Source organism: Bufo bufo, chromosome 1 (assembly GCF_905171765.1).
Source record: "Bufo bufo chromosome 1, aBufBuf1.1, whole genome shotgun sequence".
Classification (NCBI taxonomy): Eukaryota; Metazoa; Chordata; class Amphibia; order Anura; family Bufonidae; genus Bufo; species Bufo bufo.
Genome location: NC_053389.1, coordinates 268057974 through 268072487, shown reverse-complemented (window position 1 = coordinate 268072487; position 14514 = coordinate 268057974).

Here is a 14514-nt window from a genome sequence, read left to right as displayed (position 1 = left end):
AACCAAAAAACGGAACAGCACCTCCAGAGACAAATCGCAGGTGCAAGCTACCCGGCAATAATAGAGCAAACAAATAAAGTAGCAGCATATATATAAATACCGGTATATATAAATATATATTGTAGGAAGGTAGGTGTCACTGAGGTTCCTGGCCTCGGTGAGATAGGAATCGGTAGTTTAGTGTGTCAGCAGTAGCTGGCTGTAAAGCCGATCCGGGCCTGTTCTTATTGGGAGCAGCCAAAGAGCAGGGTGGGTGGCTGTTCCCCACGTTCCAGGCCAGGTTTTGGGCTGTGAATAAAAACCCAGACAGCAGTCACAGCTGGGTGTGGATTACCCTGCATTTTCATAGTGGAGCTGTGAAGCACTGCGGTCTTGGGTTCCAACCAGTTGGTAGCGTGCTGGAGAGCCGCACGCTGAAAATCAGGAGCCCTAAAGCCTGCTGTGGACGGCTGTGGATTGCCATGGACAAAACAGTCCACCAGGTGACACGTTTGTGCTGTGGACTTTATGTGGTGTGAATTAACACCAGGACTCTGCACACTGTTATTTTTGCTTTATTGCTTTTTGTGTGAATAAACACTGAACTTTTGCTTTACTACCGTGTTCTTGCCTCTGTACTGCGTCCGCTTACCCTGCCTATCAGAGCAAATCCCTACAATATACAGTACAGACCAAAAGATTGGACACACCTTCTCATTCAAAGAGTTTTCTTTATTTTCATGACTATGAAAATTGTAGATTCACACTGAAGGCATCAAAACTATGAATTAACACATGTGGAATTATATACATAACAAACAAGTGTGAAACAACTGAAAATATGTCATATTCTAGGTTCTTCAAAGTAGCCACCTTTTGCTTTGATTACTGCTTTGCACACTCTTGGCATTCTCTTGATGAGCTTCAAAAGGTAGTCCCCTGAAATGGTTTTCACTTCACAGGTGTGCCCTGTCAGGTTTAATAAGTGGGATTTCTTGCCTTATAAATGGGGTTGGGACCATCAGTTGCGTTGAGGAGAAGTCAGGTGGATACACAACTCATAGTCCTACTGAATAGACTGTTAGAATTTGTATTATGGCAAGAAAAAAGCAGCTAAGTAAAGAAAAACGAGTGGCCATCAAATTGGGAAAACTTTGAAAGTAAGGGCTATTTGACCATGAAGGAGAGTGATGGGGTGCTGCGCCAGATGACCTGGCCTCCACAGTCACTGGACCGGAACCCAATCGAGATGGTTTGGGGTGAGCTGGACCGCAGAGTGAAGGCAAAAGGGCCAACAAGTGCTAAGCATCTCTGGGAACTCCTTCAAGACTGTTGGAAGACCATTTCAGGGGACTACCTCTTGAAGCTCATCAAGAGAATGCCAAGAGTGTGCAAAGCAGTAATCAAAGCAAAAGGTGGCTACTTTGAAGAACCTAGAATATGACATATTTTCTGTTGTTTCAGACTTGTTTGTTATGTATATAATTCCACATGTGTTAATTCATAGTTTTGATGCCTTCATAGTCATGAAAATAAAGAAAACTCTTTGAATGAGAAGGTGTGTCCAAACCTTTGGTCTGTACTGTATATATATATATATATATATATATATATATATATATAGCCTTAGGCTGGAAAAGGAGAGATTATACAGCCTCATTGAAAAGAGAAAGATCGACCACCAACACACAGCCTTGAGAACTGGACATGCCAGCTGTACATACTTCATTTCATGTGCATAGAACTCGTGTGAACCATCCGCAAAATAGCCTCAGTAAATTACAGTGGATTTGTTGCCCTGAACCCCATCTCTCATTGCATGCACCAACACATACATTTCTGTCATAACACTTTAGGAAACCCTGCCTTGCACCTCAAAACCTAACCCCACCAAGGGCACCCCACCTAACATCAGGCAGAAAACCTAACAAAAAAGCGCCGAAGGGAAGAAGAGGTGCGCCCTTCCATTGACTGCATGGCCCAGGGAGGGCCCGAAGTATAACTACTCCCATCCTCCACATCGCTCTCCCAGGCACGCTGTATCCAGGCCTAAGACACAGAGAAACCACAGCTACATCCCCAACTTTCCCTCCTCCAGGGGCGTTGTAGGTTAAAATATTCGGGGCCTGGGCCTCTGATGTTTTGTCCCAGGCCCAGAATGTCCTGCCTGCCAGATAGATACAACTGTATTGCCGAGGACGGCAATACAATTGAATCTAATGCAGTGGAAGAGCTGAAGGACCTGTGGTGACATCACAGGTCATGTGACCAGTATATCAGGCAGTGGTTAACCGCTTTACGTCCGCCCATAGGATATAAACGTCCTATGGGTGGACCTCTATTTATGAAAGCACGTTCTAAAACGTCCTTTCAGAAATAGCAGCTGCACGCTAATCGTGCAGCTGCTGATCGGGTTGCCCGCTGTCAGTGACAGCAGGGCAACCCAGAGAGGAGGCAGGGACAGTGCCCAGGTGTCCCTGCCTTCAGGATCGCTGCAGACACAGCGCTCACCGAGCGCTGTGTATGCAGAGGAGGAAGCGCTGTGCGCTTCCTGTTCCGGCCCAGCGGTCATGTGCAGGGGCTGTGTGAGGTCTCTCAGAGACCTCAATCAGCCCTGCTCTGAGGCTGTACAGCGCTCGCTGGATTGCTGCTGTACAGCCTCTCTAGGGGTGTATTTCTCCTGTGAAGGGGGCTACTATGTCAGCCCCAGTTACAGGAGAAATCAACAGTGAAAAAAAAAAAAAAAAAAAAGTGAAGTAAATGTCCCCCAGAGGTCTTGTATGACCTTATGGGGGACGAAAAGTGTAAAATAAAATAAAATAAAATAAAAGGTTGAAAAAATAAAATAAAAAAAAGTTTCACATGTAAAAAAATAAAGTCCCCAAGTAAGGAATAATTTTTTTTTTTAAAAATAGAAAAAATAAAATAAAATAGACATATTTAGTATTGCCGCGTCCGTAAAAACCAGCTCTATAAAAATATCACATGACCTAACCCCTCGGGTGAACACCGTAAAAAAAAAAAAAAAAAACTTTCAAAACAAGCAATTTTTGTCACCTTACATCACAAAAGGTGCAACACCGAGTGATCAAAAATGCGTATGTCCCTCAAAATGGTACCAATAAAACCGTCACCTCATCCCGCAAAAAATGAGCCCCTACATAAGAAAATCTCTCAAAAAATAAAAAAACTATAGCTCTTAGAACATGGAGACACTAAAACATCATTTTTTTGGTTTCAAAAATGCTATTATTGTGTTAAAGTGAAACAAATAAAAAAAAGTATACATATTAGGTATTGCCGCATCCGTAAAAAACATCTCTATAAAAATATCACATGATCTAACCCCTCAGATGAACACCGTAAAAAATAAAAATAAAAAACTGTGTCAAAACAAGCAATTTTTTTCACCTTGCATCACAAAAGGTGCAACACCAAGTGATCAAAAATGCGTATGTCCCACAAAATAGTACCAATAAAACCGTCACCTCATCCCGCAAAAAATTAGCTCCTACATAAGAAAATCTCTCAAAAAATAAAAAAACTATAGCTCTCAGAACATGGACACATTAAAACAATGTTTTTGTTTCAAAAATGCTATTATTGTGTAAAACTTTAAAAAATGAGAAAAAGTATACATATTAGGTATCGCCACGTCCGTAACAATCTGCTTTATAAAAATGTCACTTGACTGAACCCCTCAAATGAACGCTGTAAAAATAAATAAATAGAAACTGTGCCCCATAAAGTGTTATAATGAATGATCAAAAAATCCTATGTACCCAAAAATAGTACTAATAAAACTGGCACCTTATCCCCTAGTTTCCAAAATGGGGTCACTTCTTGGGAGTTTCTACTGTAAGGGTGCATCAGGGGGCTTCAAATGGGACATGGCATCTAAAAACCATGTGGAGTTCCTTTTCTTCTGCGCCCTGCCGTGTGCCCATACAGCAGTTTATGACCACATGTGGGGTGTTTCTGTAAACCGCAGAATCTGGGTAATAAATATTGAGTTTTGTTTGGCTGTTAACCATCGATGTGTTAAAGAAAAAATTGGATTAAAATGGAAAATCTGCCCAAAAAGTGAAATTTTAAAATTTGATCTCCATTTTCCTTTAATTCTTGTGGAACGCATAAAGGGTTAACAAAGTTTGTAAAATCGGTTTTGAATACCTTGAGGGGTGTAGTTTCTACAATGGGGTCATTTATGGGGGTATCCACTATGTAGGCCCCACAAAGTGACTTCAGACCTGAACTGGTCCTTAAAAAGTGGGTTTTGGCAATTTTCTTAAAAATTTGAAGAATTGCTTCTAAACTTCTAAGCCTTCTAACGTCCTAAAAAAATAAAATGACATTTCCAAAATGATGCCAACATAAAGTAGACATATGGGGAATGTTACGTAATAAATATTTTATGAGGTATCACTTTCTGTTTTAAAAGCAGAGAAATTGAAATTTTGAAAATTGCGAATTTTTCAAATTTTTGGGTAAATTTGGGATTTTTTCATAAATAAAGGTGAAATATTTAGACTCAAATTTATGACTATCATGAAGTACAATGTGTCACGAGAAAACAATCTCTGAATGACTTGGATAAATAAAGGCGTTCCAAAGTTATTACCACATAAAGTCAGATATGTCAGATTTGCAAAATTAGGCCTGGTCAGGAAGGGGGCAAATGGCCCAGATGGCAAGTGGTTAAGAAGGACCTGCGATGGTGTCACCATCACGTGACCAGTGCAGGAGAGGACCCCAGTTAAGAGGAGAAGACCTGGGGGAAGAAGCTGTGGTGATGTCTGCTACATGAGGAGAGGTAAGTGAAGGGAGAGGCAGAGGGATGCTGGGAGTTGTGGTTATTTAATTGGGACTGTATGTTAGGGCTGAAGGGAGAGATGTTATTTACATGGAACTGTGTGTTGGAGGTGGCTGGGGACAGTGGCGGATCCAGAGCCTGGTCTCGGGAGGGGCACTTCCTCTGCATCCATCATACAGTGGGCACACGTCCTGTGCCCGTATATTGCGGACCCGCTGTTATTGCGGGCCACAATACAGGCATGGCGATGTGCATGAGCCCTTACACATGGTAAGCTTAAATATGTGGTTCAGCAGGCAGTATTACACATGATAAGCTTAGATACAGTAGCTCAGCAGGCAGTATAACACATGATTAGATTAGATACAGTAGCTCAGCGGGCAGTATTACACATGATATGCTAAGATACAGTGGCTCAGCTAGCAGTATCATACACAGCCTTTGGCTGCTATCAGTAATATTTTCCTTTTAATCTACCACTGCATTTCCAATAACAGCCTTCCCAGCACACGATGACATCACACACATATGCTATTTTGACCTTCTCATCATGGCCGATCTTTGCAGACAGATTTAGCTTGACAGGAAGTAGCCGCTAAGCCTGCCGGTCTATCAACCACCTAGAACATGATGTCACTTTCTGCTGCTGCTGTTGAGATGTCAGTCACGACGTCCGTGGGCGGGGTGTAGTGGAATGGGTGGAGGTCAGGGGCGTTGCAAGGGTTGAAAAAGATCTGGGGCCCAAGCTCCAAAGAATATGGCCCAATTCTCTAAGCCCCGCCCCCCCACTGCATTTTGTTGTACTTGCTATACAGCCCCACATACCTCTTACATCCAGTGATTTCTCCTTTCATGTAGATGTTCTCTGCAGTTTGATAAAAAAAAAAATCTTAGTTTACTACTTTTCCATCATCCTCCCATCTTCGGGACAAATCATCCTACTACCCCCAATACTGTGCCGCTGTGCTCCCCAATATTATACTGTAGAAACCGATAAACCCCCTAATAATACTAGTACCACACAGAGCCCCCCATATAAAATACCCCTTCTTTGTGGCCTCAGTAGAAGCCCCATAGTGTTCCTCTCCCCCCTTCCCACATATAAAATACCCCTTCTTTGTGGCCTCAGTAGATGTCCCCATAGTGCCCTAATAATGTGCTAGTAAGAAGTGCCCCCATAGTGCCGCCCAATAATGTGCCAATAAGAAGTGCCCTCATAGATGCCCCCCCAATCATGTGCCAGTAACAAGTGCCTCTCCATGCCCCCCCAATCAAGTGCCAGTAACAAGTGCCTCTCCATGCCCCCCCAATCATGTGCCAGTAACAAGTGCCTCTCCATGCCCCCCCCAATTCTTTGCCAGTAACAAGTGCCTCTCCATGCCCCCCCCCTAAATCATGTGCCACAAGTATTGTCCTGTATAAAAATAAAAAAACACTTATACTTACCTCCATGGCAGCGATGCGATGAAGGCCTCTTCTGGCCTGTGTCCCACGCTGTACAGCTCAGGCAGCGTGATAACGTCATCGCGCCGCCTGCACCGGCCTCTGATAGGCTGCGGGCCTTGTGTCAGCAGCCTATCAGAGGAACAAGGAAGGGAGGCGCCTCTCCAGCACTACTATCGGTGTCACTGTCCTGAGGATGGCGATACAGATGACTATGGAGATGAGCGCTTCCACAATGGAAGCGCTCATCTCCCCCGATCCGCTCTCCACCCTGACTCTCACTATATTCTCGGGAGGGGGGGGGATGGTGCAATTAACCCCCCTTCCCCCGGATCTACCATTGCTGGGGAGGCGGTGATGTTTTTTACATGGAACTGTATGCAGTGTCGGACTGGGGTGACTGAGCCCACCAGTAAAATTTATTTCGGGGGCCCACCGTACAGATACATTCAAATATTACCTGCTCACACAGCAGCAAGATGCTACCAGATGATTAATATGGGGGGTTCCTGCAGCACCTTTGAGAAGGTAGGTCCTGGGGAGAAGAGGACACTGGTAGCTTTCCTCTATACCTAGAAGTCATCTCAGCTCTGATCTTGTCTATAATAATAAACTGGGGAGTTTCTTTAATAATCTATCAGGTGTTTTACATGAACATAGGCTGGTTGAGGTGCTGTACATTGAATATATGTATGTAGTGCAGTAAGTCTACTGTGTTATGTGCCACTTGTGCAGGGGGTGGGAGACTAGGGGCCCACCTTGCTCAAGGGCCCACCGGGGGAATTACCTGTACCCCTCTGGGCCAGTCCGAGCCTGACTGTATGTTGATAGTGGCTGTAGGAGGGAGTGATGTTATTTACATGGGACTGTATGTTGATGGTGGCCGGAAGAAGTCAGTTCACTGGCGAAACGACGTTGGGAGGAGGAGACTGAGGGATCGGCGCGCACTTTGGGGTATTTTATTACATTCTTTGATTTCCACATATTGCCTACTTAAATTCCTATCGGATCTTTATGTCCGAGGCTTCTTATTCCTGGTCTTCATGTGGCTTCTCTTGTGTTCTTGTATGCCCTTGTGTGTCGATCCCCCAGTCCCCTCCAGGGTTCTTTCCTCACCGAAGTATGCCTGTTTACTGCTGTTTTTATATGTGACAATATAGGACCAAATGTTTATTCAATAAAGATTTTTCTTACTATCTATATGGTGGAGCCGTAGTTCTAATTTTTTGGTGTGAATGTTACAGGGGTCTGAGGGAGGGAGTGGTGTTATTTACATGGGACTGAATGTGTAGGGGGCGATGTTATTTACATGGGACTGTATGTTGAAGGTGGCTGGTGGGGGGGAATGATGTTATTTACATGGGACTGAATGTTGAAGGGGTGATGTTTACATGCGATTGCAAGTTGGAGGCGGCTGGGGAGGGGGTGATATTATTTACTTGGGACTGTATGTTAAAAGGCGGCTGGGGAGGAGGTGATGTTATTTACATGGGACTGTATTTTGGAGGGGGCTGGAGAGATGGTGTGTAATGTTGAGCGAGCATGCTCGGCCGAATACCTGTTCGGCTCGAGCATCGCTATGCTCGGCACATGGCGGTACTCGGCTGAGTATCGCATGTGCTCGAGCGCCATGCGCGAGTCTCCTCCCCGCACGTTTCGTGGCTGCTAAGCAGCCAATAAACGTGCAGGTAAGTACTGCCATCACTGTAATGCCAGTAGCCATGTTGGCTACTGGCATTACAGTGATTGGCTGGCCGGAACGCGTCATCGGGTGCTATACAGCACCCGATGACGCGGGTTCGGCTCATTGTGAGTCAGGGAGAGCTGCGCTTAGGAAGAGACAGATAGTGTAGGGAGTTTCGATAGAGGGTGTCTGCAGTGACTTGTGACATCTGTGCTGCAATACCTTCTGTGTGTCAGGGCCAGAGATTGGGAAAAATATTACTGACAACAAATAGATTTTTTCCATAATTTATCCAGACTTTGTCTATAAACGGTGTCTGCAGTGAATTGTCACATCTGCGCTGCAATAGCATGTGTGGGTGTCAGGGCCAGATATTGGGAAAAATATTACTGACAACAAATATATTTTTTCCATAATTTATCCAGACTTTGCCTATAAACGTTGTCTGCAGTGAATTGTCAAATCTGTGCTGCAATAGCATGTCTGTCAGGGCCAGATATGGGGAAAAATATTAGCGAAAACAATTATATTTTTTCCATAATTTATTCACATTTTTCCTATAAACGGTCCCTTATAACATTTAATATGAAGAAGGCGAGCATCTAATTTTTTACTCTGGTCCGCTCACCAGCAGGCCCTCACATATAATTGTTTCACATGTAATAGATCGGTGGATATTCAACAGGTTAGAACAGACCGCAGAATCCCCATAACTGCAAGGAATGATGTATCCTTCGTCACAGTTCTCAGGTGAGAACAAGACGAGCATGAGCTATCCGTCTCCATAGCACATGCTTCTCCTGTTCACCAGCTAAGAATAGGAACTAAGGGCACCATCATACTTGGCAACAGTGGGCGTCCCAGAAGTCGGATCACCTACAAACTCACTTTTATAACCTGTCTGCATGCAGGCTGTTAATGTAAGGAAGGGATTGTAATAGGGTACCCTCTTTAAAAACATAGAGATAGCTGTGAAAAACACAGAGATAGCTGTTGACCAAACTACCTCCCGTGACTCCCAACGGCTGATAATTAATATTCCTGATTACATCTCCTGAGTGTGGTGTGCATGTTTATTTTAAGTAAGAGGGGAATAATCTGCTGCCAGACACCTCTGGACATGGCTTATCAACCAACTGAAAAGCTTCTAACATCCTCAACCCTTCCTTCCCCAATGGCAGACACAGGGGACTGTTAGGCTGCACCTGTACACATTTAATTTTCAGTTGGTTCTCCTGCTATTGAATCAATTTCCATCTAGAGATGTATCACATAATCATCTTAGCTGAGAGGTGTCATGGGGCTCCTCACCTATAACGTTCCATTTATATTACCATTGTATTTTCTTATGTGATAGAGGGGATATTGGGCCCCCTCATGCACTAGAGCATGCTCCCTCAGCATCCGCTATAGCTACACCCCTGCCTTTACAGTTCTCTATAGCCTTTTCAATTTAGAAGAAGTTGAAAGCTCTGATGGAGAAAGTGCTAACTTCTTCTCCTACTTGGGTATGGAAATCTCAAGATTTAAAACAAAATAAAGTAATATCTGTACATGGGACTTTTTGTGGTTCTATACTTCTTGCATTATATTCATGACCCATAAGACCCATGATGAGAATTATGGTCCCACACAGGAGTAGGCTTTAGTGCACTAAATTGTACAAATTATACAAAATTTAAATTAATCTAATCTACATCTTATGTGGTCCTCCTGGACAATTGTTACGTCATTGCATGTGTTCCTATTCTGAGGCAGATATTCTTGGAACATTTCATCCAGTGGTGATGCGTCTGTAAATCAACATTAAAGCATGAGCTGCTATAAATGCTATGTTCTGTAACTGGATCCTCCAAGGTGCCTGAACCTGCCGTGGCTACATGAGGGTAACCTAAGATGCTAAATCAGACACGAGGCAGAATGTAAAAAGTTTACATACCTCACCAACACTGCAGAGCATAATGTTCCCGACAGGGCTACACACCATTCTTCTATGTATGTTTGTTCCAAGCATCTCATATAATAGAGAACTTTTTATAGCATTTAAAGTAAAACTTTATAAATATTAACTAACATTCTATATGGACCCATTCAACCAATAAGCTAAAGGTGCTACACACCTGCAATAGTTGTTGGCTGAGCACTACTGTAATTCAACTGACAGCTATTTCTCCCAACCTCCCCATACACATGTATGTATTTTAAATTTAAACTTTCGAAGAATCTAAGGCTGGCAATAATGTTCTTGCAAACCTGAATAATTCATAGCTGATAGGTGCAGGATGAAGATATGGTGGGCCAGAACGTGTGAAAGATGTTTTAACAACATTCCTCTCACTGCAGTAAAGTCTCTATTAGCCTTATACAGCAAATACCTTACTGACTCTACTGCTCAGCCATGCAGATTCTGGACCTTCTTGATTTTTTCCTTTTGCTCTATTTCTGGAGTACTGTAGAGTACAGACTTTTTTTCCCCCCTCTGTGGATCTCTCAGAGATGAAGGTTCTCTGAAGCTGAGGCATAGTACTCTAAGGAGTGAGCACATGTAGCTTCCTCCACTAGCACACTACACTACTGACTGAGTTAGGGGCGAAGCTATATCCATCACCTAGCTTCCTACAGGGGCATAAAAAAGTCTGAAGGTCAGGGCAGGTGGCACAGGGTCAGAATCTGGTTATCAGTCAGAAGTTGGTATACAGGCAGACAAATGGATTATAGCGCCTATGCAGGATATAGCAAGCAAGAAAGTCCAGCCATTTAAGGACTGTGGACCACATGTGTGCCCTATGGAACACAAGAAGTAGCCTAGCAGCCAGGCTGAAACCTGCAGCATTGGATACAGTAGTATTTTGGCCAGCCCCCCTGCTCGATGGCAAAGGAGGGCCAGAGGGACCTGGGTCATCCGGATTGTGGAGCGGTGGTGGGCATAGAGCGCCAGCATGACAACCACCTCCTTTCTTTCCAGATACCAATACTGTCTTAATTATACTTACTGGAGTTCCAATAAGTGGGCTCTGGTGTGGAGGACAGCAGTGACTAGGCAGTCCGTAAAATCAGGGACAGATATGAATGCTGACCCCAAAAGGAAGAGTCCTCCCTGTTCCCCAGAGCTGGATTGCACTTCAAAGACTTCTACAACCAAAGAACAAATCTGAATCTGTTTTACTACTTGTTAACAACTGGTGGCCATAATAGGTGCCCATTCAGGCACCCAGAAAAGGAAAATTATACTCATAAGCTTGTTCTGATGGAATGTGTGTGTCACCCACAGAGTCAGGGCACAGAACTGGGCAATGTCAATATCTGGTGCCGATTTCTGCACCCAGAACAAACAAATCCCCTCACAATTTTGGACCCCGTAACAGCCTATTTAGTCCACAAAACATGTTATGTACCATTGTAACTTATCTGTACTGGTCGACTCATCTACAGTATCAGAGATGTTTTGGGGATACAGAGAAATGGGCACTGCAAATATCAGATGTCTGTCCTTTGGGCCAGGACTGATGCTACCAGTGGATTCTTCTACCTCTGACTGCACAAAAGGGGGTACATAGGGTAGGTATGTTTGAGAGGTAAGTAGATATAGCAACTCGGGGGGGGGGGGGGGACAGTGTCTTTTGTTTAAAGTCAAAATAATTCCATAATTTTAAATCTAAATGACAAACCATATGCTTCAACCATACTAGCATGTGGTGGCCTGGACAGATGGCATCGGTTGGTATTTGGCACCTTTACCTTATATGATCCTGCCTCTCACTGCCCATGTTTGTAATGCAGATTGCTTGTGTTGTAAGTGACCCTGAGAGAAGACAATGGGTTATTTATTATCAAATACTGAAATGTACGCAAGCAAAAACCACCCAAAAAAAGAAAACAGCTGTTTCTATTAATATGCAAAAGTATTCACCCCACCATCCCCTATCCTAATGTCCCTATTTATTTCATGATGGTAATCATTTCTGCTATATTAGATTGAGTCTGAGTAATGACATACAGTACAGCTTTTGAATCATCACTGCGTTTGTTCAAGGAACACATTATTCAACACCAATACTGTATAAAAAAGTAACCGTTGCCCTAAAATTATTTAAGAGGATCTGTTATCAGGAAGGTTCCCTTAGGTAGCAGCATCTATGCCAAGATCAGCAGGTACTTTGGCTCCCCTTTCATGGATGGCAGAAGGATCAGGAGGACACAGTTGTAACTTGGAAACACTGGTTTACTGAACTCATGTCAGGCAACAAGCTTGAAGGCTGCAACAGTCTCACAAGAGGCATCTGGCTTTATGGTTACAACAGTCTCACAAGAGACAACAAACTAGGGTTTTACAAATAGTCTCTTTAGAGGCAACAGGCCTCTACTGGTGGCAACAAGTGTACTCTATCCTCAGGCATTGCATCCAATTCAATAGGTGAGTTCCCTGGAGTCTGCCTCTGTGGAAGTGATAAACATGGTGCAGCGTCCCACTACAGCACTTTTTTCCCTAAAAATTGTATTATGCTATGTTATGCAATTTTATACTAACTTATCTGCAAAATCCCTGTTACCAGGCAGATCAGGTGTAATTTATACATCCCACCACTAGATGGGGATAACACTTAGGTCTTACAAATACCTAGGTCAGGCCGAGTTAGTGAGTGGAGGTTAGGCAGATCAGAGGAGACAGAGTAGTGAGAGAGAATGCAGAGTGGAGACTTCACACCACAGATTAGTGAGTGGAGCCAACTTTGCTATGTGGTAGTACCAAGGTGTGAGGCGCAGAAGAGCGTTTTCCTTCTGTGGCCGGACTATATACTTGCATCCCTGACCAGCAGGACAGAGTTTGCCCCCCTGGAATAGAAACAAGCATCAGAAAGATTAATCGGTGATAATAGCCATTATTTAGGGGCACAGACACCTTTGCGCATGGTGGAGGACTTAAGGGCTTATGGCCGCCACACCATAACTCTGGGAAACAGATTAGCTACCTGTCCCAATATTTAGCTTGGAGGGAAAGGACAAGGTATAGGACTGAGCATACCAATTGGAATAAGGTACTCCATAATCACAGCCTAAATCAGAGCCTAAGAAAGCCTAAAAACAGTGGATTCGCAGATTAACCCTAATGCCAACAAGAGACTGTATTCTATCTGATGTCTATGCTACAACTGGAACCCCTCATCAGTAAAAGTTGTGAGTTGTATCTTACCACTGTCTACCTCATTATTACTACTATTGGTACTGGCGGTACTAACGGTACTAGCGTCACGACAAATAACATCAAGGGACTCAGCCGCAACACGCACCCTAAGCACCCCTAACATCAAGGGCACCTCAACCACCATCTTGGCTGATGCTTCCCTACCACAGAGCGTGCCCCGGAGGATTTCGTGCTGTCCACCTCAACACTGTGCTGCCAGCCCAGGGAGGCTTTCTGCTAACCGTGAGTAAACTGATGGACTGTGTGTTATTATTGGCCCCTCACATGTTGCCCCTGCACTACTGTCTGGCTGCAATGGCTATGCTGCTTAGTCTAGGCCACAGTTGCTCTCCATGGATTGCACACTTTACACAGACATGATTGCAGTGCCCTTACACAATTTCATGATTTTCCTATTACATGACGTAAAGTCATGATTTTATTAAAGACACGGAGGCGAGTATTGCTTAAACTTCCTTTACTGTTACCATAGCAGCAAAGAAATAAACATGTCAATCACAAAGAAAACACCATAGTAACCGACTCCTCCCCCTATCCCAGTATATATGGACTCCACCCTCTGGGATCATCCTCTTTCTTTGAACAGCCACTCAAAGCCCTGACTCTTCCGGAAACTGGATCTTTCTGAACGAAAACAACAGTTCTGAACCTTAGGACCAACTCGTCAACCGACCAGACAGCCGAACTTTAGTAGCCACGAAAACACCAACGAGTGTGTCTAGGCAAGAAACCCTGAGGAGGAGGAACTTCAACCTGCGGACGAGAACACAAAATACGAGGTAGTACCACAAGAATATATCATGATGGAAAGTCAAACTATACAACAAAATTCAATCAACAAAATATTCATAAATAAACACATAATGCATAAATAAATAAAACAAGCTGTACTAGATTCTTCCGAAAAACCCAACAGGGTGGGTAAGGGAGGGCAATACTCGCCTCCGTGTCTTTAATAAAATCATGACTTTACGTCATGTAATAGGAAAATCATGAAATTTTATGACAAGAAACGGAGGCTTCGTATTGCTAGTTTAAAGCTGAGAGATAACCGAGTTAAAAGCATGAGACTCCGGGCGAAAGTAAAACTCCCGGAAAGTGGACACCCTAGACCAATCCGCTAAACGCATAACATCCTCCAGACGGGCCCCGGCGACCGACATAGAGGTAGCAGAAGCACTGCGGACGGAATGAGCCGTAAAGATATTAGTGTCAATACCGGCCTGACTCATAATTTCCTTAACCCAGCGAGACAGTGTCACACTGGCGACTGGAGCGTAGGGCTTCCGAAAAGAGATAAACAGATTAGGAGAAGTAGAGACACGTAAAGACGCAGTACGAGATTCGTACTCCTGAAGGCACGCCACCGGGCATAGCTGTGGGGACTGAGGG